The 19,776-nt window shown below is 47.4% G+C and overlaps 1 long non-coding RNA gene across 1 annotated transcript; it reads right to left on the bottom strand.

Annotated features, from left to right (window-relative positions):
* Positions 1–14,285: 14,285 nt before the first annotated feature.
* LOC111730712 lies at positions 14,286–19,770 on the bottom strand. The gene is made up of 3 exons (XR_002776796.1): positions 18,786–19,770; positions 15,824–17,995; positions 14,286–14,820 (listed from the first exon to the last, which is right to left on the bottom strand). It is a non-coding gene; the product is annotated as an uncharacterized LOC111730712 (long non-coding RNA).
* Positions 19,771–19,776: the final 6 nt, after the last annotated feature.

The following is a 19,776-nucleotide window of genomic DNA, read 5'->3' as shown; positions in this document are numbered from 1 at the left end:
TGATCCTACACCAAATATAATCAGTGGTTATCTCTGATTCGTAGACTTATGGATAGTGGGTTTTTTTTTTTTTATCTGTATTTTCTAATCCTTCTACAACGAACGCAGTACTTATATAATTAAAAAATAATCAAAGTTTAAAAAAACAACAGTGTGCTTGGATTGGGTTATGCCACAGGATTCAAGATGAGATACACTTTTTGCTTCCAGAATGCATACACAAAACATGATTAAAATTTAACCTTTAAAGACAAGGTAAAAACACAAACTAATCTGAGTTAAATATCTGGTAACTCAAATGCAATGCTCGTTAGCATTATAACGGTAGGACTTGAATTTCGAATGAAATTTTGTTTAATGAATATAACTTTTCTTCTCCACATATTTTTTGATGTAAAAATGGGCTACCTAACACTTAAATCTTTATGGGAAAATAGAAACCACATTTCTGTCCAGGGTTCAGGAATGCTACCTGATTTCATAAAGTGATTGGAACTGACATTTTCTGTGTGCACTGGGAGCTCACTGCCCTTATTTAACTCTTATGACAACTTTATGAGGTGGATGTTTTCCTTCCCATTTTACAGAAGAGGAGAATAAAGCTCAGAGAGGTTGCTCGACCTGCGGAAGGTCACACAGACAGTGAATGGTAAACTCTCAAGCGGCAAGCAGACCTCCGTCTCCTTGGTTCCCAGCCGACTCCTGATTTTCTCCCTGGAGCACTGTGACAGCTGGACTTCACATTCCTGAACGAGAGATCTAACCTTAAATATAAAGTAGCCCATTGCATCACTAGTTAACTATAAATTAGATACCAGCATATTGTATCCTACGAAGTGCTCTCATTTTTATAGACCCACCATTAATTTGAATATAATTTCACTGGAATTATGTAACCTTGGGTCACAGCTTTTCTTACTATATTCAAATGTATTGTATTATCTCCCACCGTACAAAGAGTTTCTCTTTGCTCTACTCAAAGGCTTTCTAACAAAGATGTAACATTACAAATTAAGAACACAAGAATGGCAGCAGAACGAAGGTTTTATTTCTATGCTTCTGGCAAAATTATTTTTAACATAAAACCTCGGGCAAAAAACCATGACATTAGCAAATAACTTTTTTTCTCCTGAGATACATGCATTTCCTCTGAAACAACTAAAGTGTTTGGTTTGGTTATAACATAAATCAGGAAAAATATATCCTGATTGATATTCAGAAAGTAAAATGACCTAGGTAGGACTTGTTACTTGTTATCTATATACAACTCAAACACGTCGCCTAAATTGAACGGTGGCCTCTGGTCGGTGGGAGATGACAAGGCCCAGTAAGAACACGAGGGATCGCGAGTGTGGCTCTGGGTCTGCAGAGCCTGACCTCAGCCGGGCGGGCAGGGCCGTGTCCCAGATGCAGTGGAGCCGCGGGCAGGACCCGCCCATGCCCGGGTTTCTCGCTGTGTGACGGTGACCACCCCGCTGTGCTGCGAGGTACACGTGAAGGGACGGAGCCCGCAAACCTGCGGTCTCAGGAGCTAGAAACTCCCCCGCTCACCCTTGGTCTCAAAGTTACCCTGCTCTGATCCTCACGGGAATGGCATTCTTTCCGAAGAAGCCATGGAGAACGCTGTCGCCCTGATTCCAAAAAAATTAATGATCAGAACTCCCAAGAAACTCGTATTTCAATGTTCTGGACTTCAGGTAAAGGTATCATATTTAAATTGATTTCTTGTTCAGCGAAGAAAAAAACTTTCTTGGAACATACATTATTTTTTTTTCTCCCAAGAAAAGTAACAGACACAGCAAGGCACTCCCTGCTCCAGTGTCCTTTCCTCAAGGGACTCACGGCCTCTCCCCCGGCGGGTGCTGAGAGCTGATGTTCTTTCTGACAACCCACATCTAGAACGACTGTGCACATTTCAGTGACCCAGGGTGGCATAAGGACTTCCTGTTGGCACTTGCGTCTTGACTTCTGTATTTTCCACGCGCTCAGAGCCTGTAGTGTGGTTGCCACTACGCGTCCTGTCTTCTCACAGGTTGGTGCTTCTAGGTGCTCAAACGCTGCAGCAAGTCCGCACTTGACCCGCATCAAGGCATCTGCACCTCTTATTGTGTTTGATGACCTAGGGTTTATCATTAAACGTTCCGGACAGTTTCCCAGGGTGATGCCCTTCATGGTTTTGATGGCTTCTTGAGCGAGCAAGGTCATTTCAAGGTTCTCTGGATGAGGTGTGTGTAACAACCTCTCTTTAGCCGACACTGGATTTCTGAGTGTCGTGTTGGTGAAACAGAGTTCCGATTTCTCTTCTGTTAAATCGAGGCTCAGCTAAGTGCGGCTACAGGCCAAAGATGGCCGGTGCCCCGTCTCTGTAGCTAGCGCTTCGTTGGACACAGCCACGATCATCACGGCCCCCTGCATGACCGGCGGTAGCACAGGGAAGGCGCGGCTCGCACGGCGAAGCTGTCTGTCATCTGGTGCTTCGCACACGCTCCTGCTGGTTCCTCGGCCCTGAGTGCCGCCCCCTTCCCAAGAGCGGGCAGCCCCCCGATACCGAGAACGCTCCCGAGTGGCCGTGAACCTCGCGCGACCACCAGCAAGTGTTCTGCTGACAGCATCTGCTTCCCCACACGGGGCCCGCGGCCTCCCACGCCGTCCCAGCAGCGCCGCCGACGGCGTCCCGTGGCCGGCCAAACACGCCCTGAGCGCCACATGTCCCTCCGTGCGAGTCCAGGGAGCACAGGCGCTCACGCTGGCCCGGCCCGCCGCGCCAGGAGGCGACCCAGCACCGGGACACCCGCGCTGCCGGCCCGAAGGGCTGAGGGTGCGCGACAGGAACGCACACTTCGCTGCCTTCCTCTCTGTCGCTGAGCACGCTCCAGCCCCAGCACGGATGCTCCAACGCCACCGTGTCCGTCGGCTCCCCTCAGGTCACACGGCGGCAGCGAGCAGCTCGACAAAGGCTTCCTTCTCGCTTGGGACACCAAGCCGCTCGGACGATCTCGGAGTCTGCTCCGAGCCATGGCCAGCGAGAGGGAAGAGGTGGCAGCCCTCTGTGGCGCCTCTGAAAACCTCTGCTCACACGCCCCGCGCGTGGCTGCCACTCACGGTCCACGGGCTGCAGCGGCCACAAGCCCACGTGCGCTCCAGAGGGCGCGTGGCCAGTGCCGTGGCCACGCCGGGCGCGGCCGGCACAGGGAGGACACGGCGGCGGGAACGATGCCGTTGACGGCGTATTCTTCCCGTGTTTCAAAACGGAATGTCTTCTTAACTTCTTACACTGCCCTCTCGTCAAGACCAGGAACTTAATTTGGGCTCGAACACCTTCAAATCATGAATGCCGTCAGGACATAGGCTGTATTTTTGGTCCCCTGGAGTGTTAAAGAGCCACAGAGCTCTGTCTCGTCTGGTAGCCAAACGGATCGGAAAACCACAACCTCAAAAGTCTCTGTCTTGACGTCGGGTCCTACATGTCCCCATTTAAAATTGCAGTCCTAAGTAGAACATTGCCTTCTGCTTTCATCAATTTCAAAGATTTTTCCGTACCGGATAAATGGTACGAGTCATGATGTACGAGTCATACCCACATCCACCCGCCCACTTCTGAGGGAGAAGGTAAGTGAAATGGAACTTTTCGTATGATTGATGACTTTTAAGCTACTGGCTCTTGCTCAGGTCATTCGGGGAGCTTTGTTTTGGAATGGATATAGAGCCAGTTTATTAGATGCAGTTGAAAACGCTATCTCACCGCTACAGATATGGGGCACATCAATTTATACAGCTACTTTTTTCTCTCTTCCCTTTTTGCTCTTATTTATGCAAAAAAATATTAAACAACTTCCATGTGCCTGTCACTGGGTGACCCCTTCCACTCTGAGCTCTGAGGCTGGCTAGGCCTTCTGGCGCAGGCTGGGGACTGGGTGGCTGGGGAGGGGCTGCCCCTGCTTCCTGGCTGCATGCCGGTGCGGGGTGCACAGCAGCACAGGGAGGAAGCACCTGAGGGTGGCACCCTGTGGTGAGGCCTCCTGGCCCTCCAACGTGAGCCTGTGACTGCAGACCGCATCAGCTGGGACGGAGGCGAGGTGCACTGTGAGGTCGTTGTGATGTGCTTTAGAAGAATTCATTCGGAGGGTTTTACGATGTTCTTAAATCTATGTACTTTTTAAATTGGTAACGTATGTGGCACAAAAATCTAAAGCCACAGAGACGTCTACCGTGTAGACTGTTCCACCCTGTTCTCCAGGTCCCAGAGCCCCTCCCAGACAGACCCGCAGCTATCGCCTCTCGTGCGCCTGTCCAGAGAGGTCCGTGCACGCACACCGTGCCTTCTCCCGGGACCCCCTCTCCTTCCTCCCTTCTCTTCAGACATGGTCCCCAGGCCGTACCCCGAAACATCGTGGGGAGTACTCCGTTCCACCACATGTGGAGCCTGCTTGTCCATCCTGACAGCCAAGCAGACGTGCAGTAAGTGTGGACACCAGGGACCAAACTGCTGGTTTGAACCCCGATTCCGTCACTCCTTAGCCCTGAAACTGGGCTGCTATAACTCTCTGGTCTCCAGCTCCCTCACACAGGTGCTATAATGACCCGGTGATTTAACGCGTGAACAAAGCACTCAGAGTCACTCTTGGTACCCAGTACGTGCTCAAAAGCTCCTTCGTTGTCATTACTTATGATTACATATTCCCGTCGTAGAAGCACCATACTATTTAATCAGTTCTCCCTTTACAGCTATTTTGGTTCTTTCTAATCTTTAAATATTATACAGAGTGTTTGGCGAAGATCTGTATTTCCAAGGCCCTTCAGATACCTCAGGACACCTGAACTACATGGGCAGACGGGGATAGGCAGCAAGAAACGAAACAGTAACTGTACATCGGTGTAGCACTTCGCCTGACCATGCTGACTTGCACTGTCTCATCTGAGCTTAGAACAGCACGGCGAGTTCGCCTTAAGTTCTGCGGTCTCAGGGTGGGAAGTGCTGGGATGCTTCAACTCCCTCCTTGCGTTTGGAAAAGTAACTTAGTTTGGGCGACTTTGGTATTTATAGATTAAATGTGTGATAAACTGAGCTTCCTCAGACTGCACAGAAGGATGGTTGTGGGCTTGGCTTGGTGCTGTTGCGTTCCGTGCTTGTCTAGCTGACAGTGGTGTGCACGCACATTTGGAACTTTTACTTAAAGGAGGAGAAAGAAGTGGCAGGAATTGTGCTGGCAAAGCTGAAAGAGTTTTTCTGGGAGAGAGTAAAACTAGGTATGTGCAGCTTCCGTGACGAGTGGAATCCTGGAGAAAGACAGAGGCATTAAAAGGGGGTTTTCGGAAGTTGTGCTCTGTGCTGGGTGACTGAACTCCCTGTGGCACCCTCGACAACTTGGCATTTAACTTTTCAATATAAATTTTATTTAGTGTCAAGAACACTCACGTCCTTAATAACAAATAGAGTACCTTATGGTTTTCAAACCAATTCCTTAAACAGTCATTCAATATTTACATAGCTCAGATAAGCCACCTTAATTTAAGGACATATTATCAAGCAAACAGCTTAGTATTCAAGATTTTCTTAGTTTTTATTTATTTTTCTAAACAATACATATCCATTATCAAAATTTCAGAAGTTAGAGAACTAACTGTACACAGTTAAAAAGTCTCCTAAGGGTGACTGGTAACCTACGCGAGGAATTTAGTGTTAGGTCACCTAGGTCTTTTCTACGCGTCTGTCGTGAACCTCATCAGTCACTGCCGCCTCCATACTCAAGTGACGGCTACAATTATTGCCCAACACTGCACAGTTTTAACCTTTGTCATTTTACATTTTTTGTGAATAATTTATTTTCTGGAATCGAAGTTATCCAGTAGAATTTAGATTTGGAAAGCAGCTATTAATAGGATAGGGTTCCTAAATATTTCTAAAAATTATTTTACATTTATATTATTGTGAGGCATGTAATTCTTAGGTATTTCTCAGAGAAAGTTTCAAATCTCTATCTGGTATTCCCCTGAAAACCCAATATTTCTGAAACTCCTCCCGTTACATGTTTTATGAGGATATAAATCTACTTTACTATTAAGCTTAGCAAAATGAGAAAAATTATCTGCCCTGAGTACTTCAAACGTTGAATGCAATTTTGAAGTTAAAAATAAAGGATTTTAGACATTCTGTATTACTATTCCCTAGGTGACATAATCAAGAGTTAACAGTATTCACACTTAAAATTTCTTAGGCCTCATACTTATTGGGAAAAAAATACTGACTTCTGACATAATGAAAGGGAGAACAGTAAGATAAAAAAGAGAAGCTTAGTAGTCAGGAAAGAAACGAATCATGTGGTCGTCTCTCGCACCCAAGACGCCTGCCCACTGAGGAGAACGCCTCCCCCGGAAAGAGGCCCTCAAATGCCTCCTCCCCCACGCGTCCACCGTCACTTATCCAGGTGGCGGTGAGCGAAGCCTTCTGTCCCCACTTCCCGACGCTGGGATCTCTCTGCATCCTGATTAGTGTGAAGGGCTGTGGCCAAATAATAAAAACATCCAACGATGACACCATCGTCCTCTGGGTTTAGATGACCCCTATTGCTTTCGGCACTCATCTAAATAACCCCCCGGACGACAGGTTACTCAGTGTCTTTCCATCCTCATGAGACACTTTCGATTCAATCAAAGGGATGTTTAACTCTATTTTTCTCTATTTTCTTCATTATGTTTTTTTCATGTTATCCTTTATATACAGAATCATTTCCCCTCTTAATCTTTTAAGTCAGTCTTTCTATTCCTATTCAAAACTCAAAATTGCACAAAATATACCTGCCCTTCTTCGGGAAGTCTTCTGTGAATACGTAACTAAGGGAAAGGTGAAGATAAACTGTATACTTCTCAAGCTTGACTCTTGCAAGACATGCCTCAGCCAAGGATTCGACACCTGGGAAATGTCTCATTCACTCCTTCCTCGTTCATTCACTTATTGATGAAATATTTATTGACTGTACTATATCTGAAAAACTAGGGACAAAAATTTATAGCCACATGATTAAAATCACAGGCTTGGGTCAGAATCCTAACTCTGCTGTGCACTAATTACGTGACTGACTCTGGCAAGTTAACCTTAAAATGGGCATAAGAATGCCCAGAGTCGTCAGGGTTAAACGCAATAATCGCTGTAAAGTGCTCTGGCCCGTGTCAGCTACTTTTAATGACCTAGAGATAACATCACATTGTCCGCATGAACTGGACATATTGTTCTAATCTCTGTACTCGAGATGAACTTTTTCTCAGAGTAAGGTCAACCAGCTGGGCCCTGCTTCTCTGAGTCCCAGAAGTAACTAAGCCACTGGGAAAGGTGCCCATGCTTCTGCTGTAACAGAAGCAAGTCCTTCTAGAAGCAGGCCCTGTTCTGACAAGGAGAACCCCATGCCCAGGGGCTGGGGTCGGGATGGGTAAAGGAGCACTGTGATACTCGAGAGGTCCACCACAGTCACCAGAAACCCCTTTCGCAGCCCACAGTGTGAACTGGACTCGGCAGACGCTTTCTCTGGCAGCGCTACACCAACATGCTGGCCGGTGTCTCATGTGATTAACTAACATCTAGATGTGCACTTTGCTGTCATGATCCCAGGAGCAAGCAGCTGTGGCCGAGGCTCCATTCGGGGTGGCTGAGCTGAGCCAAGATACTCACTGCCTGACAACAAAGGCATGTCAGGAGCAGCCACCAGCAGTACTGGAGCTTGGCGTGAAGGAATGTTCTGGCTACTCGGTGCCAGATGAAAGAAAATCTGATAGTTTACTGAGTTCTTTAGTCTTGCCCAACACATTTATTCCTTTGCGGCTGACACAGGGGGCTTGTTGTGCTCAAAATCCCCAAATGGTCCAGAAGGCCTGGACCTCTGTGCAGTGGCCACGTGCCCGGGCTGCTGCACTATCTCCTAACAGGCACCCGGCTTCTTCCCCGGCACCCACTTTCTCCGGAGCGGTTCTTTAGAAAGGCGGACCTATCTGTGCCATTCAGCTGCTTAAAACTTTCTAATGGCTGTCACCACGCCTCCAGTAAAATCCAAGTTCCTTATCCCCATGTGCCCAGACCTGACCTGCCAATCTGTCCAGGCGCACCCCTGGGGCCCTCTCCCCGACATGGGCTGGGCGCACTGTCCTCGCCGACCCTGAGTGCACGGACTTTAGGCTTGCTGTTCTCTGTGCCTGCAATGCCCAGGAAGATTTACCCCATTAAACTTTCCTCATGTAACTGAAAACTAACTGGCACAAATAAACAGAATTAGAGCAAGTATATATATGCTTAATCAGCCACCTTTCTGGTAGACAGAAGCACACACACAGAGCTTCTGTCTCACCTACTAATCTAGGAACCTATTAATATGCCCATGGTCGTCACGTTCTTTTAGGTTAGAAAGTATGCCATTCATTTCTTTGAAACACCAGAACCTATACTCCAGAGGCCCAGCCCATAGTTAAAGACTTCAGCAGCTCAAATTCCGTCCGCTTCTCTGGAGCTTATAATATTATTTAAGGCTCGAACAACCTGATCCTGGCTTTTAAACTAAAGGCTAAGCTGCTACAACAAAGAGTCCCAATACACAGTGGCTTTAAGAGACAAGTGCTTCTCTCCCTGATAGTCCAGGGTAGCCTAGTGGGCCATGTCTGCTGTACCAGGGCATTTGGCAACTCAGGTTCCCGCCATGCTGGCGCTTGGCTGATTCCTGCAACTCCTTCCTCCTCTGCATAGTCACCCTGGCTCAGAGCCCCAGCTACGGTCCAGTGCTCGGACGGAAGACACAGGGAAGCAACTTCCTCTTAGGCAAGTGAGCGCTCTGACCCCTCTCCACGGTGGTGCGAAACCCCGAGGCCACCCCTGGCGGCAAGGGGGCTAGCCGGGCACCCATGTCCAATCACGACGGAACGGCAGATTGTGGGGAGCCACTGGCAGTCTGCCACACTCACGTGGTCAGTGCCTCGTCACCTGATGAGCAGATGATTGATGGGCGCATAAGATAACACTCTTGTCTCCCACCGAGCACTGATCTAACTGAAACACGAAGGAAAGAACAGCAGGGACCACACGTCATCTTTATTACTCACAGAGGCCTGGCTGGAGGACATGGCTTATGTCTGTTAGCCACGAGACCTTTCTAATCATGAAAGTCAGCACGAGGCAGACGTGACCAGGCTCAGGCAGCACTGGACCATGGGAAGGCCTCCTGGGCAGTGGGGACGAGTGTGCCCTTGGAGGAGAACAAATGCTCCCCGCAGGCAGACTGTCTCCACAAGGATGGCCAGACTTCAGCACAGATCACACTTACTCCACCCAGCCTTACTCCCGCGCCCCACACACTCCCACGCTCAATGGCCGGGGACGTGGCAACTCAGGGAAGATGAGCTCCAAGCGTCAGGGAGAAGCCCCTCCGCCTTGGTGCCATTGTTCTTAAACTGCCTCTGTCCCTTCGCACACTGGAAGCTGGGACGCGGGAGCGGGCAGAGGAGAGGAGGGGCCGCTGCTTTCTTTCCGGCTCGGCGCGAGGCCTGTGGCACACAGTCCCCGCGGGCCGCACGACAGTCCCCGCGGGCCGCGCGCCTCGGCCCTGCTCACCGGGTGGGTGCCAGGGGCTTGCTGCAAACGGTGCGCACGTGCTTAGACTCTTCCACTAGGCCCCGCCGCTCAGAAGATGGTGCATTTAATTTCCACTGACTTGGGGGCCCCCCAAAAGCCTCTTTTTATCAAAGAGCTATGTAACAGAAAAGGAGAAGACAGCACTGTGCTGCTCTCCTTAGGAAACACGTTCAAACACGTGAACCGCCCGAACTGCCCCCGGGGCCGGAGCTCCGCGCCCACCTCCTCCTCGCCCGCTCGGGGAGGGCGGTTGACGGCTGCTCAGAGCGGAGGACCCACTGAGCTGCTTTTTCAAGGGTCAAAGTTTTCTCAAGGGCTACGGTTCACCACAGGCCGGCCTCTTGCTTCCAGTGAGCCCAATGGCAGGACAGGGTAAGTGGGATCCGGGCCGCAGAGGCCTGTCCCGTCCGAGTTTGGAGCATGAGAACAAGTTCGGGTCGCCGGGCACGGGCACGCCGACAGGGTGCTCGTGCTGGGCTCCCTCTCCATGCTCCTGGCCCCTGGACGCTCAGCGCTGCCCGTACAGGGAGTGCCGAGGGCAGAGTGTCCCTGCGGCCGCTTCCGCCTGCGGCCGGGCAAGCCTGACGAGCTCAAGAGAAGGGGCCTTTCCTGCCTGGCCCGGTTCACCAGAGCTTCGTACAGTGGCCTGAAGCCAAATTCCCAACTCGTAAAATTTCTTTACTGTTGCTGTTTGGTTATTTTTGCCCTTGAATTTCGCTTTACGAGACTATACCTCTCAGAAGTTTTGGGGACAAGATGATTCGTTGAGGCAAGTCCAGGGATATCCTTAGTACTCTTTGCAAAACACCATTAAATAGTACCCGGATCTCACTCAAATTTCTAAACAATGCAAGCATGAAAAATGGATTTAAAGTAAGAATGCTATTTTTGTTTGCAGGACATATTTTACTACAGAGCAATAAGGCATTTACTACACACCAGCTCATGGAGTTAACGAAGTCTTGACCGTGAAGCCAGACTGCCCACACTGAACGCAGAACACCCACGCTGACTTCCCACGAAGGCTCACGAGCCACTCTGTCCGTGCTTCTTGCCGGGCTTGGCATTAGAGAACTATTAAACGCTGAGATGCAAATGACTCGATACTGGTAATAAAGCTCTCTACTGGGAGTCACATTGCAGCCATGGGAGTACTAATGAATGGAAGTACTAATCATGGTGATACAGCACGCCAGAGATTCCAAAAGCAAACACCAAGGATTTCCCACTGCACATGTCCGGACGTAGATATTATTGGTTTCCAGCGGGAGTGTCATGTAAACCTGACTTTTGCGTACTGAGTCTCAAAGATCTGCACCAGGTGGTTTCCCGTGCTGCTCCTGGGACCCTGCGAGGTGGGTGGGAAGCCGCAGCCACCCCCTCACTTGAGTGACACACCCAGTGGGCTGCTCTTATTACTCACCCCGGCGTTTGCATGTAGAGTTGAAGATGCATATTCGAAATGCTTACTTTACAGGAATTTGAAAATGAAGCAAAAATATTAGTTTCCTAATATAGACAAAACCTGAAGCTGGAGCAATGTGAACAGTGAGTCTATGATTCCCAATGAAGGTGAGGGGGAAGGTGCTGTGTTTGTTCAAAAAGGGCCTGGAGTACAACCCACACAAGGGACACACACCTGGAGCAGCTGGCTCGAGTGACCAAGGAGACTGTGCCACTGGGCCCCACGGGACACCTACTACATAAGGCCACTCTGCTAAGACCGGGAGACACAGCGCCCGACCTCATACACAGAAACACACAGAGAGGCGGCCAAAATGGAGAGACAAAGGAACCTGCCCCTGATGAAAGAAAAGAACAAAGCTCCAGAAAAAGAACTAAACGCAATGGAGACGAGCACGTGACCAGATGCAGAGTTCAAAACACGGGCTCTCGAGATGCGCAATGAACTGAAGGGCAGAGTGGATGAACTCAGTGAGAACTTCGGCAAAGGGATAGGAAACATAAAAATGGAGATAGAAAACATAAAAAATCCAGTCAGAAATGAAGTATACAATAACTGAAATGAAAAACACATCAGAGGGAATCGACAGTAGATTAGATCAAGCAGAGGATCGAATCAGTGATGTGGAAGATAAGGTGGCAGAAAACACGCAATCAGAACAGCGAAAAGAAAAAAGAATCCAATAAAATGAGGACAGTTTAAGGGAGCTCTGGGACAACATCAGGCAGACCAACATTCTCATCATGGGGTACCAGAAGGAGAGAGAGAGAGAGCAAGGAATTGAAAACCTTTTTGAAGAAATTATGACAGAAAACTTCCCTAACCTGATAAAGGAAATAGACATACAAGCCCAGGAAGTGCAGAGTCCCAAACAAGATAAACCCAAGGAGGCCCATGCCAGGACGCATCCTAATTAAAATGCCAAAGGTTAAAGACAAAGAGAGAATCTTAAAAGCACCAAGAGAAAGGCAGTTAGTTATTTACAAGGGAGCTCCCATAAGACTGTCAGCTGATTTCTCAACAAAGACTTTGCAGGCCAGAAGGGATTGGCACAAAATAGGCAAAGTGATGAAAAGCCAGGACCTACAACCAAGAAGACTCTATCCAGCAAGGCTATCACTTAGAATCGAAGGACAGAAAAAGAGCTTCCCAGGCAAGAAAAAGCTAAAGGAGTTCGTCTCCACCAAACCAGTATTATAAGAACTGTTAAAGGGATTTCTTTAAGAAGGGATAAAAAGACGAAAAATGTGAATAACAAAATAGCAATAGCTACATACCTATAAATAATTACTTTAAATGTAAATGAATTAAATGCTCCAGTCAAAAGACATAGGGTGGGTGAATGGATAAGAAAAGGAAACCCTTAAATTTGCTGCCTACAAGAGACTCACTTCAGATAAAAAGACACACACAGACTGAAAGGAAAGAGATGGAAAAAGATATTTCATGAAAATGGAAAAGGAAAAAAAAGCTAGGGTAGCAATACTTATACCAAAGTAACATTAAAACAAAGGCTATAACAAGAGACAAAGAATTTGCAATAAAAGAATGAAATCTTGCCATCTACAAAGACACGGATAGACTCAGAGGGCATTGTGCCGAGCGAAGTCAGACAAAGACAAATGTCACTTATATGTGGAATCTAAAGAATAAAACAAAACAGAAGCACACTCAGATACAGAGAACGTCTTGATGGTCACCAGATGGGAGGGGGTTGGGAGGCTGGGTGAAGGAGGAAGGATTAGGAGGTACGAACCGTCAATTACAAAACAGTCATGGGGACGCAGAGCACAGCATGGGGACGCAGCAAGTAGCATTGTAATAACTACGTATGGTGTCAGGTGAGCATTGGAGTTACAGGGGTGATCACTGTTAAATTATGTAAATGTCAAATCACTATGTTGTACATATGAACTAATGTAAAACTGTATTTAACTATAATTGAAAAGAATAAAAATATAAAAATGTTTAAAAAGGGCCTGGATGTTAGACAGCTGATAAAAACTGTTCTGCCTTTGTCCTAGATGAGCGCATCCACTGCCACAGCTCTGCTAATCATTAAGACAACGGCGCCCTCTAAGTTTTGCATCTCCAGGCTGGACCTTGGCTTCTAACTGAAGCAGCTTACTCAACAACTCTTGGGGAAAGAAATGCCAGTGTGATCCATGTCACTTCAGGGCATGAGCGGGGCTGGCCTTGCGGGCTGAGGTTCAGCAGCAGCACCTGCAGGTCAGTGAGCTCAAGGGCGAAGTATGCAGCGTGAGCACATGGCCTCCGACGAACCTAGGGTGCTAAAACACGTGTTCTCTACTGTGACAAGAAATAGGAATTGTTTTTAATTATAAATTATTTTTGCTTTTTAACAGCCCCAAAAGTCAGTTTGATAAACAAGCCATCAGGCTTTAAACAGAAACTTGAAATAAGCACAATTTACTCATGGGTTGCCCACAGCAGACAGTAGCCCTCCCATGATGAAACACCTACACAGACACCGCCAAAGTATGACAAGAGGTTATCTCCAGTTACGTGAACACGCAGACGCTCAAACAATAGTCGCAAAGCAGGTTTGCAAAAGAAAATAGGGTAACCGATAGTTTACAACTGAAACTGATCATCTCCTCATTCTTAGGAAACTGTGTTTCAAAATTAATCAGCAGAAAAGCTGAACATGGAAATAGGAATTCCTGTTTAAAATAATTGAGACAAGAAATCATATAGACCTTTCTATGAGGCTTTAGCAATCATTAAAAGACCTTTTACTAGTCAGAAACGTATGAGTGCCCGACTCCTGTTAATGTCAACGGGTAACACCTTTGTGTAAACTCAGCTGAAATACTTATATTCGGGGAGGAGCTCTCCAAGGTGATTTCTAAGAATATTTGCACAAAGAAGTTCGTCTTCGGTATTTGTCTACGCTTGCCCTTATTTCTCATTTGATTAAACTATGTATTATATCATAGCAAATGTTCTTTCACCAGGGAATCATTTTTCTATTTGTCGAAAGAGTGTTTTTACAAGTGAATGTTTCAAGTCTTTAAAAACACAGTGTAAATTTATTCTGTCCCATTTGATTTTTTCCTTTTTGTGTTTTGAGGTTGAAACTGAACACCTGGAAAACAATATTACTGGTTTCATGTTTCTCCACTTAGCTATTTTATTTGAAAACATTAATATGAAAACTTGGCTGAAAAAATATGAAAGAATATTCACCCCAAGAAACAAAATGGCTTTAGCCCAACAAAAATCTTATTCAGACAGAGTGAACAACAGCAACAGCAACATCAACAGAAAACCGATTCTGTCATTTTCCATGACCTAAATAGTGTTTAAAATAAACAAGTGCTCCTGGCTGCTTTAATTTCTTTGAACACTGAATTTCATGCCACCCTTTCCAATGAGGTTATAAATTATCACCTTATGTCGGTGATGCCATTTGATTTTTTTCCCCATTGGGACTATGGTTTCTCGACATTATTGCCAATAATTCTTAAAATGAATTCCCACGGAGTGGAATGTTTGGATGGCCGCTTCCTCCTACCTGCGTGCCGCGGGGACCGGCGAGGAGACGGAGGCTCTCGCTCCGCCGCTGGCCTGGAAGCGCCCGGAGGAGCAGCAACCGGAGGGCATGCTGGGATGTTGGCCGCTCTGCTGGGGCCTGGGAAACAGCTGCCGCCCAGCTGTCTTCACTTGAGGATGAGTGACTGACACCCCACCTTCCACCTATTTACATTTTTAGGATAGTCAATACCTTAAAGTGAAAATAAACAAACATCGAAATCAATTAAATTTTTATTCTAGAAAGTTAGAAAGGATAGAAAAAACTAAGAAGAGCTTTAAAAGTCACTTATAAATCCAACATCTAAAGGAAAGCATTTTGGTGTGTTTCCTTCCAGTATTTTTATGCATATTTTCAGTATATACCTCTTAGGAAGTAAGTCCTCATTTTATGTGTCAAAATAAGGCAGCCTACCATAAAAGGGAATATCATACAAGTTCAGCATTGAGTGAAAATTAAGTGAGTCAAAGTAAGAAATAATGGGAAACAGACTGAGACATTGGGGGCGGGTATGGAATCGGGTTTCCTCATTACCTCTTCCAGGTCCAAGACAGTGGGAGTAATTAAGGGAGATGCCCCTCCCAACGAAAGAATCTAGCGAGGATCTTGGGTTCCAAAAGACATTTGCAGGTAGCTTAGTCAACAGATACCACATTGTTTCATAGTTTGCCCGTAAAGCCAAAAAGGAAGTCATTCTTTAGGGCATTCCAGTCTGTCACACTAACATGAAGACGACATTGGGGAAGAGTCTTGGATCGCTCACATCAAAGTGTAAATGCAGCTCAAGGAACAAAGCTGAAGGCATTCTTTCTATGTGAGCGCAGGACCAAGCTATGTTGTTGTTCGAACGTCAGGAATGCCTCCAGTTACTCAGTTCAAAGCGTCTAGTCAAACCCCACCCTGGAACAGAAATGGCCACAACAGGAACCATCTCCCTGGACCCTGCCACCCCTAAGCTCTTGGCACCAGTCTGACGCACCCATTACACGTGCTTCGTCCTCTTCTTAACAATTGGGCCATACTTCCCAAAGACAGAAAATGCCTTTAAATCATCTTTACGTTCTCAAGAAAATTTAGCAAAGTATATATCCTCAATATGCTCTTGTCGAACAAATTAAATACGCATCATTCAGAAAGAATCAGTTGCTAACACAGGAATAGCAGCTTCGTACAGGATCCAGATATACTCACGTACATGATGTATCTTAAGCAAGTCTGAAGGGTGTTGAAGATGTCTGCTTTAGGAGCTGGCGCGCCTATGCACAGACAGCACGGTCCTCCCGGTGCCATCGTCTGAGAGGCAGCCCTCACGCTTTCACTTCCTTCCAGCAGGAGTGCTCACTGGAGGGGCCTGGCGTGTGCGTCTATGTGGCACAGAGTACATGAAGAATTCAAGCCTTCTGGAACCCGATTATAAAATAAGCCAAACTCTAGTTCTGATCCCAGAATCCTAAAATCTTCCCTGAAACATACCAATCAAAGATGTAAGTAGGAGGCAGGGAAAGGCAAAGGACATCGCAAGCCACCAAATCCAGAAGAAAAAGAGACTCCTGATTGTGTATGAGAAACGACTTGCATGGATAACAATAAATCACAGCAAACTAATTTTCATTGTCAGCTTCAATATCTACATATCAAAATGTGCTTATTATGGATGTACTTAAGTTTCAGTGAAGGCAGTATTGTACAGTACATGGAAAGCGATAATTACAAAACAGATCATTTAGAGTTTGCAGAATAATTTGCCATTGAATTAGTTTTTAATAGCATTTTCCCATTATGCATTTAAATGCGATCAGTTTACAATGTTTGACTGGATTCCCTCTTCTACCCCATTCTCATCCTCACAGACACTGACAAAGTAAGGTGTCCAAAATGACGGGCTCAGTGAAAAGTCTACAGCAGGGAGACTGCAAAAGTGCACCCAGCCTACGACCTGAAGAGCCGAGAAGATCCATCAGTCCTTGCTTGTGATCAGGGAAATTCACAGAAATCATGCCCTGGGCTATCCAAGGGGAGAGAACTGCATCTCCCCAAATGCATTCGAATACACCCTCGAGTGACAGATGCCACCGCACTGAGAGATCGCCCCGGCCAGTGTGCATTCATGTCTTTCCTCAGAACCTCGGGGGTCTGTCTCCTCTGTGCGTCACCTTCATCCCAGCCCGTTCATCCTTCGGAATTTGGCCTCATCACTTATCTTCTCCTTTCTGTTCCTTGACTCTCTTCTCTCCCCAGGCTTCTTTATCTGAACTTGTGAACTCTGGCACAGTGACCAGCAGCCCATCTTCCGCATTCTGCGTTACCTTCCAGCCATCACGCTTTCTTTCCTTCCTTTCCATTCAGGCTTAGCAAAGAGCTATTTAAACTCAGTCTTTTACACTTTCCATTCTATTTAATTCGCTCTTTTAAACCTTCATTCCCTCTCAAACATCTTCCATTTTTTTTTTTTCACTTAAGTCCTTTCCCTACGGCCCTAGTGGCTGCTTTTAAACTAGATGCCCAAGGGACACATACTGGTCCTTCTCTCACCTCGACTCTGCTACACTGGCCGCTGCTGACCCTTCCTTTCTTCTTAACATTCTCTCTTCCTTGTGCTTCTAATATAACAGTTTCTCCTCATCTCCTTGAAACCCCTGAACGTACTTTGAATTCGAAACCTCGTTCCAGCACTTTCTCCCAGCGGCCCTGGTGGGTTATGTGAAATCGCGTCAGTTTTACTGAACGCATGAGCCGCCGTGCTGTCCAACTGGCCAGTTACGGTCCCAGCATGCAACAGAAGCCTCAGTAAAGAGCGTCTACTCAAGAGTTACAAGGGATGGTGAAGAGTCAGGAAGCCCCTTTCCAGCTCCGGAAAGAGCTAGCAATGAGGCAAAGGCACCACTCGACAGGAAGTTTGGGCGTGGAAGAATTCAATCACCGACAAAACCAAAGGGCAGCTGGTCGGGACGAGATAAGTATGCTGCTGACGGTCTCACACTCGTGCTATCCTCCAGTCTTCTGCTGGCCCCTCTCATTGGTCAAACCTAACTGGAAAACCACAGTACAATGGAGGCTGGCTGACGCCAACTCTAGAGGGTCACTCCTGAGATGCACGGATGGCAGGGAAGAGCAGAGAATGGACCTGGATAAAGGATCAGCAGAGAAGGGCCAGCACACGAGCACACGACCTACCATCGCCTTTGATCACAGTGCGCCATTGATTTGGTGTGCCAGGGACTCTTCTAGGGAATATAGAGGGTCGCAGGACAGAAAACAGATGCCCATTTTCCTGGTGCTTCCATCCTCCTCAGGGATGACAGATAGTAAAGCACAAGCATTCGGGACATTTCAGATAGTGGGTGCAATGAAGAAGAGTACCATGACTCTAAAAGAGAAGGCAGTCCTTCAGACAAAGATAATCAGAAGTCACCTGAGACGACATGTGACTTATTATTCCTAACGGGAATAATAAGAAAGCTTTCTAAGACCTAGGGGAAGAGTGTTTAAAAGAGATCAGCAAGGGCACAGTGCAAACATCCTGAGGCGGAACCCAGTTTGGCTTATCCAAGGGAGAGACAGGAGGCCGGAGAGACAGGAGGCCAGAGCGGCTAGAGGTCGGGTGGCAGATGAGGAGGCAACTGTAGGCAGAGACTAGGGCAGAGGGCTCTGTGGGCCAGACGGGGAGCTGCAAAAAGGTTTTAGGCTGGCGGTGGGAGGCTGGAGCGTTTGTAGGTTATGACAGACCTATTTCCATTTACAAAATTTAACTCTCACATTCTATGAAACATACACTGTAGCAGGACAGGAATGTAAAGGTGCCGCTACAGTTTGCATCGCCCTGACCAGAGCTCCCGCGTTCAGCAGAGTTGGGTGGCATTCTGCACAGGGGTGGCACTGCTTGGATCGGGGTGAGCATCTGACATGAGAGTGGCCCAACCACAGGCTGGTGGGGGGTTCTAGACATGGCTTAGAGCAGGACTCTTGCTACTGGACTGTCCTCTTCCAAAATGTGGATTAGAAAATGAGGATTAGTCAGCAGCCAGTAATGTGAGACCCGTCAAAGACAGAGAGAAGAACAGAGACACAATGGGAAAGAAATGAGAAAAGAGCTTCTCTGTAGAGCCTTGGTCCCTAACAGCTACTCATCCTATCTATAGAACTCCTCCTGCTCCTACCTCTTTAACAAAGGTGGTCTCTGGGTCTCTCGTTCTTGCATACAAAATAGTCTACCGAGCACACGTGTATCCCCAGGTTTTCATTCTTCTCTCATTCCCATGAGTCAGGAGCGACAGAGACCTGCTCTGGCAACAAATAAAACGCTCAAATCTTAGTTGCTTAAAACAACAAAGGTTGCATCTGACTCTAAATACCCGTCACAGGTGGATGGGATTCTGTTCTGCATCTCTGTCCCTCCTAGACCAAGACTGACAGAATACATACTCTCTGGAACATCGCTGATTGCCATGGCAAAGAGGAGAGAGTTCTGGAAGTTCGCGCATCAGCAATTAAATGCCATGCTCACAATTCATGGATAGAATGTCACGTGCTCATCCCAACCACAAGGTCAGGAAAGGCAACCCTGCCACATATCTGAAAGGGAACAGGAAGTATTTGGCACACCCACCACCATTCACTCATCCTGAACCATGGCTCTAACTGCTGCCTACACACCGATGTCGAAACTTCCGGGAGAGATGACCCATTTTCTCTCCGTATCCGTACTTTCAACCACCTACTGGAATGGCGCAGTTGAACTGTGCCAGACGCTTCAAGTGTCACGTACCAGGACTGAACTCTTCATCTTTTCCAATCTGTCTGTCTCTTCCTTTTGGTCAGTGGCCCCCTCACCTACTCAGTACCTGGAGTAAGAACCCCAGTGTCCCGTGAGCCCTCCCTCATTCCAGCACCCACTCAGCCGCCAAGCCTAGAGATGCTGCTGCCTGGGTCGGCGAGATCGCCCCCTCAGCCCTCGGGGCTCCCCTGAGCGTGTGATCATTTACTCAGCCGACAAACAGTTGCCGAGTGTTTCTGCTTCGTAGATGAGGAGGGCCGGCCCTGAACAAATTGGAGGGTTCAACACTACGGACAGCTGTACTAGCAGCTGCGCAGGGGGCGGCGTGGGAACGGCAGGGAACCCCGACGCGCGCGGAGGCGACGAGGGCAATG

Source organism: Pteropus vampyrus, unplaced genomic scaffold (assembly GCF_000151845.1).
Source record: "Pteropus vampyrus isolate Shadow unplaced genomic scaffold, Pvam_2.0 Scaffold330, whole genome shotgun sequence".
NCBI classification, from domain to species: Eukaryota; Metazoa; Chordata; class Mammalia; order Chiroptera; family Pteropodidae; genus Pteropus; species Pteropus vampyrus.
The sequence above is the reverse complement of the archived record's forward strand: the minus strand, read 5'-3'. Positions and strand labels throughout refer to the sequence as shown.